The sequence below is a fragment of the Alexandromys fortis genome, unplaced genomic scaffold (genome assembly GCF_014885135.2).
Source record: "Alexandromys fortis isolate MF-2015 unplaced genomic scaffold, M_Fortis_MF-2015_v1.1 scaffold_162, whole genome shotgun sequence".
NCBI lineage: Eukaryota > Metazoa > Chordata > Mammalia > Rodentia > Cricetidae > Alexandromys > Alexandromys fortis.
In genome coordinates this window covers 2,066,355-2,074,817 of record NW_026068033.1, presented here as the reverse complement: position 1 = coordinate 2,074,817, position 8,463 = coordinate 2,066,355, and the positions used below count along the sequence as shown (strand labels likewise).

At 44.4% G+C, this 8,463-nt stretch overlaps 1 protein-coding gene across 1 annotated transcript in view; it reads left to right on the top strand.

The window, feature by feature from the left end:
- Positions 1-7,155: 7,155 nt before the first annotated feature.
- Positions 7,156-8,463, top strand: part of Dnajc28 (DnaJ heat shock protein family (Hsp40) member C28) — a 5,362-nt gene continuing 4,054 nt past the window's right edge. The window contains exon 1 of the mRNA XM_050164817.1: positions 7,156-7,393. The gene's annotated coding sequence lies outside the window, so the exon portion shown is untranslated. The remainder of the gene's footprint in view (positions 7,394-8,463) is intronic.

Below are 8,463 nucleotides of genomic sequence, written 5' to 3'. Positions count from 1 at the left end.
CGCGAGGGGCTGTGAACAAGCCCAGGTGCAGGTATCCGCAGCTGAACTCCCAAAATGGAGTTGCTTGGCCTGGTGATAGTCACACACACAACAGAATTTTCCTTAGACGCTGAATGTGAGCCGCCATTGGAGTGCAGTGGTAAAAAGGAAAATTAAACCAGGTGGTGGTGGCTCACGCCTTTAATCCCAGCACTCAGAAGGCAGAGGCAGGCGGATGGATCTCTGTGAGTTCGAGGCCAGGACGGGCTCCAAAGCTACAGAGAAACCCTATCTCAAAGAACAACAACAAAAAAAGGAAAATTAAATTATGAAGACATTATTGAGTTAGTAAATATGGGTATTTATCGCTTACTACGGAGATCATTTGGTTCTGTTAGTCTACTCAGAACTGATCCACCTTTGATTACACACTGTTCCGGCAAAAGGCTCTGGTGGGGTAGGGGTGTCAATCAAAGGAAAGGATTTGAGTTCCCAAAGGTTAAGTAAGACAGACGTTCTGGAGGGTGAGAGTCGTTTCATGGGAGTTAAATTCTCAGGATGTTAAGTGACTGTCTTAATTAATCTACAGATAACATGCAGGGGACCAGGGAGATGCTCAGCTCAGAAAGGCTCCTGCCTCCAAGCCTGACAACTTGAATTCAGTCCCAGGTTCCACACGATAGGAGAAGGCAAATATTCCACACGCATGCGCCATATATAACAATTCCCCTCCTGAAACACACATACAATAAATAAAAAGTGTAAAGTTTTCAAAGCCAAATGTGGTAGCGCATGCCTTTGATCCCAGAACTTGGGAGGCCGAGGCAGGTGGATTTCTGAGTTCAAAGCCAGCCTGGTCTACAGAGTTTCAGGGCAACCAGGGTTAGAGTGAGATCCATCTCCAAAAGTAAAGTAAATTATTAAAGTACAATATATAATGTAATAAGAAAGTTTAATAGTTAATTCTTCCTAGTTATTTTTTTCACTGGAAGTGAAAAATAATGCTAAAAAGAAGGTTCTTAGGCATTATCACTCATTTTTTTAAATATATTTTTGAGATGGGGTGTGCTGGCACTGGCCTTTAATCCCAGCCTTCCAGAGGCAGGGTAATCTCTTGAGTTGAAGGCCAGCCTAGTCTACGGAGCAAGTTCCAGTACAGCCAGGCCTACATAGTGAGATCATGTCTCAAAACAAACAAAAAACTAAATAATAAAAAATAAAATAAACTTTTACATCAGCTTACATGGTTTTCAGATACGTGATTTTGGTTTTGGTTCTCAAATGTGATTTTAGATAGGGTCTCATGTTAGCCAAGCTGACCTCACTTCAGTATATGGAATATACTGAACTTTTTTCAAATACATTCGTATCTGAAGTTTTTCTGTCGAGGCATAGATTCACAACCACATCACTCCATCTGCCACACCTCAGAGCTCAGGCGATGTCCACCGACGCTCTGCAGAGCCTCTGGGTCCTTGTCCTCTGTCGTCCCTCGGGGGAAGCAGTCCTTTGTTGTTCTGCCTACTTATCTTTCCATTGAGATTTCTCTACTAAGTAGTTGGTTCAGGGCTGGTTTTACATGCCTTTAAACTGAGGATTTGGAAGATGGAAGCAGGTGGATCTCTGAGTTTGAGGCCAGCCATGGCTACGTAGTGAGAGCATGTCTCAAATATATATTTAAAATAAGCAAGTGATTTAGGGATTTCTGTTTGGAAATAAAGCTGACTGCTATTAATTGGCTTTGCCTGCTTTTATGTGAACTGAAGTTCCCAAAGAAGAGCCACACCTTTTTTACAGGTTCCTTCCACAAGGCGGACGCCCTGCTCTGAATGACAGGAGAGCTGGAATGTTGTCTCTCCAGAGGCAAATGTTCTTAGGCTAGCTTAGGCCCTTAGATTGCCATGTCTTACCCACGTCTATGAGTGATCAAACACGTTTGAGACTACAATCCTTCTGGAACAAGCAGACTCCTAGCTTTAACACAAACAGCCTACAACAGATCCCAGGCAGATGTTTCCAATAATGTATTTGAGAGACTTAACTGGTAATTTTCTTTGTTCTGTTACCATAAAAACAAAATGAAACTGTTACCATGCTGGGATGTGAATTTTGGGGGTAATCTAAGTCTGTTCTTGGACACTTCTGCTTGCCTTTAGAATAAATAACCTTGTATTCCCTTTGAGCCAAGTGTGTGTGTGTGTGTGTGTGTGTGTGTGTGTGTGTGTGTGTTGGCATCAACATCTGTATAATGGAATACCACAAGATATGTGTACACTTTCTGTCTTTAGCTTTGTTGGCTCACATTGATGTAAAATCCATATCGTATGTTTTTCTGAATCACAGTTGGGTGTGTGAAATACCACAGCTCTTCATTCCGCTGATGCCATCTGAGCAGTTCAAGTCTAGTGCTATCCTAATAACTACTGCTGACCTTATCTTTGCTTTTCTGCACGTGCCTAGAAGTAGAATTACTGGGGCACCAAGTATGGACGTCTTCAGCCTTAGCAGACTCTGCCAGTCTTCTGCCAAGTTCTCTGGCTAATCTACACTCAAACCAATGGTGTGAGCACCCACCTACCTGATGTTTCTGCCATAGGATTTGAAAGATGCCTTGATTTCTGCATTCAAGGGAAAGTTTGTGGTCTAAAAAAATATTGCTCCATGTGCAAGGCTTCGTGCCAAATGATCCACATGCATTACATAATTCTCACAAGATCAGTGTCTGAGGCAATGATTACTTCCTCATATGTAAGCAGAGAACGAAATACCACTTATGTCATAGTGCTGTTGCAAGGATTTAGAAACTAAAGCCCATGCCTCTTGGTTCTCATCAGTTCTCTTGACTGAGGAGAACCTAGTTCTCTTGACTGATGAGAACCTCTTGGTAATGCAGAGTTAGAATGTTACAGAGCCAGAACAATGCCAGGTGGTGGTGGCAGATGCCTTTAATTCCAGCGCTTGGGAGGCAAAGGCAGGTGGATGTCTGTGATTTTGAGGACAGCCTGGTTTACAAAGTGTGCTCCAGGACAGCCAGGGCTACACACAGAAACCCTATTCTGAAAAAAAGTAATATAAAAGGCTGGGTGGTAGTGGTGCACACCTTTAATCCCAGCATTCAGAAGGCAGAGGCAGGCGGATCTCTATGAGTTCAAGACCAGCCTGATCTACAAAAGCTAGTTCCAAGACAGGCTCCAAAGCTACAGAGAGTCCCTGTCTCAAAAAAACTAATAATAATAATGCTAATAATAATAATAATAGAATGTTACAGAGTCATAACCAATTTATCTTGAGCTACTTTTAGTTTAGTTGTTTTTTTTTAATTATGTACAGTGGCATGAGGGTCAAATCCCCTGGAACTGGGGATTACAGACAGATGTGAGCGGCCATGTGAGTGCTGGGAATTGAACCTGGGTCCATCCAGAAGAGCAACCAGTGCTCTTAACCACTGAGCCATCTATCCAGACTCCTGGCTTAGCTCTGTTTTTAAGCCATTCCTCTCTGACCAGTGTCTCACTGAACAAACAATCATGCAAAGCTTCACAATGCATCCGTAGCTGACTACTGGTTTCCACCATACCTAGCCAGCATCTGAAACCTGTACCCCATTTTCTCCACTCTACTGGAGCGCCTCCAATCTGTGGTCCCCACCCAGGGACTCGGTAAGTACCTGGATTTATGACCTTCTTTGTTCTCTCGTGTACTTCCTTCCACTGTGGAACACATTATTCTGAGCAGGCTGAACCTGGCTCCTCGGGCAAGTTCATTCATAGAGTTCAGAATAAACGCCTTCTTATTCCTTTTGGGGTGAGAGCTGTTTGGGTTTTGTTTTTGTTTCTGTTGTTTGTTTCTTTGTTTGTTTTTCATGGACTTTTTAACACAGAGGAGTAGTTACCCCAATGCCTGGCAAGCAGCAAATACTAAATACACATTTGCAGTGGTATATTATTTGTATTTTGATAAATAAATCGTGCCTGAAGACCAGAGGCAAAGCTAAAACCACTAGAGGTTAGTAATGGTGGCACACACCTTTAATCCCAAAATTTGGGAGATGGAGTCAGGTGAATCTCTGTGAGTTCAAGGTCACCCTGGGCTACACAAGATCAAAGCAGAAATAAATCCAGGTGGTGGCGGCTCACACCTTTAATCCCATCACTAAGGAACCACTGTGCACCCTTAATCCCAGCACTAGAGGGGAATATGAAATGAAAGGAGACCGAGTCTGTCTGCTTAGTTTATGGTTGCCTGGCCTTGGTAGGGGTAAGACTTCTCTAGTGGCTTGGCTGCTTTGTTTTCAAGGTGAACCCCAGTTTCTGTTTCTGGGTTTTTATTATTCATTCTACACTCATATACTATTTTTTAAAATATGTTTTATTTTACATCTAAAAGCATTTTGTCTGCCTATATGTATATCCACCACATGTGTGCCTGGTGCCATAGAGGTCAAAAGAGGGCATTGAATCCCTTGTGTCAGATGATCGTCACCACCATGTGGGTGCTGGAAACTGAACCCAGGTCCCCATCAAGAGTAACAAGTTGCCGGGCGGTGGTGGCGCACGCCTTTAATCCCAGCACTCGAGAGACAGAGGCAGGCGGATCTCTGTGAGTTTGAGGCCAGCCTGGTCTACAAGAGCTAGCTCCAGAACAGGAACCAAAAAAGCTACAGAGAAACCCTGTCTCGAAAATCAAAAAAAAAAAAAAAAAAAAGAGAGAGTAACAAGTGCTCTTAGCTACTGAGTCAGCATATAGTTCCACATTTACTACTTTAAAAATTATTATTTTACCAAAAAAAAAAAAAAAGCCAGGTGGTGGTGGTGCACGCCTTTAATCCCAGCACTTGGGAGGCAGAGGCAGGCGGATCTCTGTGAGTTCGAGACCAGCCTGGTCTAAAAGAGCTAGTTCCAGGACAGGTTCCAAAACCACAGAGAAACCCTGTGTCAAAAAAACCAAATAATAATAATAATTAATAAAAAATTATTATTTTATTATTTTATGTGTATAGGTATTTTGTGCACATGTATGTCTGTGCACCACATATGTGCCTAGTGCCCACTGGGGCCAGAAGAGGACATCAGATGCCCTGGAACTGGAGTTACAGTCGTGAGCCATCATGTTTATGCTGGGAATAGAACTCAGGTCCTCTGGAAGAACAACCAGTGCTCTTATCTGTTGAGCATCTCTCCAGCCACCAGATTTATTATTTACCAGTATTCTGACTATATAGAGTAGTAGTATCTTGTCTAAAGTAGGATTTTCAACTCAAGAAGTTTTTATTTGTTTCTAAAAAACAATCGAGAGGGAACTTGAAAATGAATAACTTTTTTTTTTTTTTTTTTTTTTTTTTTGACAGGGTTCCTCTGTGTAGCTCTGGCTGTCCTGGAATTCTGTAGTCGAGGCTTGCCTCGAACTCACAGAGATCCACTTGCCTCTGACTCCTAAGTGCTGGAATTAAAAGTTTGTGCCACGCTGGGCGGTGGTGGTGCACGCCTTTAATCCCAGCACTTGGGAGGCAGAGGCAGGCGGATCTCTGGGAGTTCGAGGCCAGCCTGGTCTAGAAGAGCTAGTTCCAGGACAGGAACCAAAAGCTACGGAGAAACCCTGTCTCGAAAATAACAACAACAACAAAAAAAGTGTGTGCCACTATCACCCAGCAATGAATAAATTGATAAGAGCACTGACTGCTCTTTCGGAAAACCCAGGTTCAATCCTGGGAACATACTTGGCTCACAACTGGCGTAAAGGTATACATACGTTCAGGCAAAACACCCACGCACGTAAAGTCTAAATAAATACATAACTAAATACATAGATAAATACATAGATAAATAAGGGCTTGGGAATTGACACAGTGGTGAAGAGCCCTTATTTTTATATTTTTATTTTTTTATGTTTTCATTTTTGGTTTTTCAAGACAGGGTTTCTCTATAGCCTTTGGGGCCTGTCCTGTAACTAACTCTTGTAGGCCAGGCTGGCCTCAAACTCACAGAGCTGGGATTAAAGCTGTGTGCCACCACTGCCAGGTAAGAGCCCTTATTCTTGCAGAGGATCAGAGGGATTGAGTCCCAGCCCACCTGCCACCTGGCAGCTCACACTGTATTTCAGGAACAACCACCTTCTTCTTCTTCTCTCTTCTCTCCTCCTCCTCCTCCTCCTCCTCCTCCTCCTCCTCCTCCTCCTCCTCCTCCTCCTCCTCCTCCATCTGCTACTATTTGCTTGTTTGTTTGTTTGCTTGTTTGTTTTTCTTTGTGTAGCCACGGCTGTCCCGTCCCGAATTAGGTCTGTAGACCAGGCTGGCCTTGAATTCAGATCCACCTGTCTCTGCCTCCTAAATGCTGGAATTAAAGCCCTGCGCCGCCGCCATGACCCCAGAACAACCTTTTCTAGTCCTCACGAGCACGGCACACACCCGGTGTAAAGATATACAAGCAGGCAAAACATCCATTCACATAAAGTAGAAGGGGGGGGGGGCTGTTAAAAAATAATCAAGAAATTGCTATACCAGGTGGGAGGGGAGCTTGTTTAGTTCCGCCCATGATTGAACTTAAAGCCACAGACCTCTCATTTTTTCCTCCCCATTCCAGTGCCTGGCCATGTGCAGCGCTGACTGTTGTTGCTGCTGGCATGGGATGTAGCACAGTTGACAGAGCTCCGAGAGTGTTTGCCTAGCATGCTCAAGCCCTTGGCTTTCTATCCCCAGCAACCTCTAAAAAAGTGACGAAGGACTGTTAGATGGAGGCAGAGGCCTGCAACTCAATGTCCTCCTCTACTAGATAGTGAGTGTAAGGCCAGCCTGGGCTAAGCGAGATGATGCGTGTCAAAAAAAAAAAAAAAAAAAAAAAAAAAAAAAAAAAAAAAAAAAAAAAAAAAAAAAAAAAAAAAAAAAAAAAAAACCTAACAAACTTCCAACCAACCCAAAAGGCTAGCAGAAAGAAAAAAAGAAGCCTACTGACAGTGCAGGTGTACCACAGGGGCAAACAGCCTAATCTTCCTCCGTCTAGAACAATTTATCGAGGGCGGGTGCTCTCCAAATCACATACACAGTCGAGTCACGAACCCATCATTCGGTGCTGCAACTCCTCTGGAGGCCCCAACCCCTCCCTCCCCCGCGCCGCACCTGCTGTAGAACTACATTTCCCATAATCCCAACCGTCCAAACTCTGCCCTCGAAAGCGGGTGGAGGCGGAGCCTGTTGCCCCCTGGGTACAACGGGCGTCCCCGGTGTTTGTCCTCTGCCCCCTGGGTTATGGTTCTGTAAAAAGAGGTTGGTGTCCCTGATGAGGGAGGCTGCCTGTCGCAGCGAGGAATGATGAAGGGCTCCGCAGTGTAGCGCGGCAGAGGCGGCCGAAGCGGGGCGAGCGTGCCAGCACAGAGACGCAGCCGGGGGCCGCGAGCCGCTGAGCCCCGTCGGTCTGTGAAGGTGAGTAGGGGGTGCAGCGGCACTGACAGCGCCCGGAGACACCCCTCACCACGGTGAGCATAACTACCAGCATTCCAGACAGCTCTAATATCCACTGACCCCTAGCTTATGACATCGGGGTTCCCATGACTTCTAAAACGCGCCTTACAATTAAACGTCCAGTAATTCACATCTAGTAATCCTCTAGTACTTCTTTCATTGCCTTATGTCAGTGTTCAGTGTCTTTCTCCTCAGGACCATGCGTTTTTAATATGGCAGGTGCTCACTCACCATCCTGCCCATCCCCCCCCCAGCACTTAGCCAACTGTGAGGTGCTGAGCTTAAAGTCGTTTGCACGCTTGATTCTTTCTGTTCAATCTAGTATCACACTTAGTACCTGTCTCTGATGCTCCCTGTTTGATGTGCAGCAAGTTATTCCTGACGACCACTGTACAGTATCTGCCAAAAATAAATAAAATGAAATGGTACTTGGGGGAAATTTGCCATTTGCTGAGCATACAATTAAACCAACTGTGGGGCTTGGTGGCTCACGAACTCTGGAGACAGAGGCAGGCTGACCTTGAGTTCAAGGCCAGCCCAGAATACTTAGTGAGTTTCAGGACAGCCAGAACTGTGTAGAGAAACCTGTTTCAAACAAACAAACAAAAACCAGTCAAGCCAAGTCTTTACTGAACCCCTAATCATTTGTCATACCTTTAACGTGATTTGATTGAGTTGCTTAACCTTCTTTCAGGACCTGCTTTTCTTATAAAATGAGAAAACTGGATTAGGTGAATTCTAAGACTCTTCTAGGTCTAACATTATGTGCTTGGTGGGTAGAAGAATTCAGATTGTTTCACAATATGTAATTGCTAAACATCAGTGTCCACCTTCTAGCTAACATCAGTAAAATAATAAATATAAAAAAAAGTATATATTGCCAGGTGGTAGTGGCACACGCCTTTAATCCCAGCACTTAGGAGGCAGAGGCAGGCGGATCTCTGTGAGTTTGAGGCCAGCTTGGTCTACGAGAGCTAGTTCCAGGACAGGCACCAAAGCTATAGAGAAACCCTGTCTCAAAAAACCAAAAA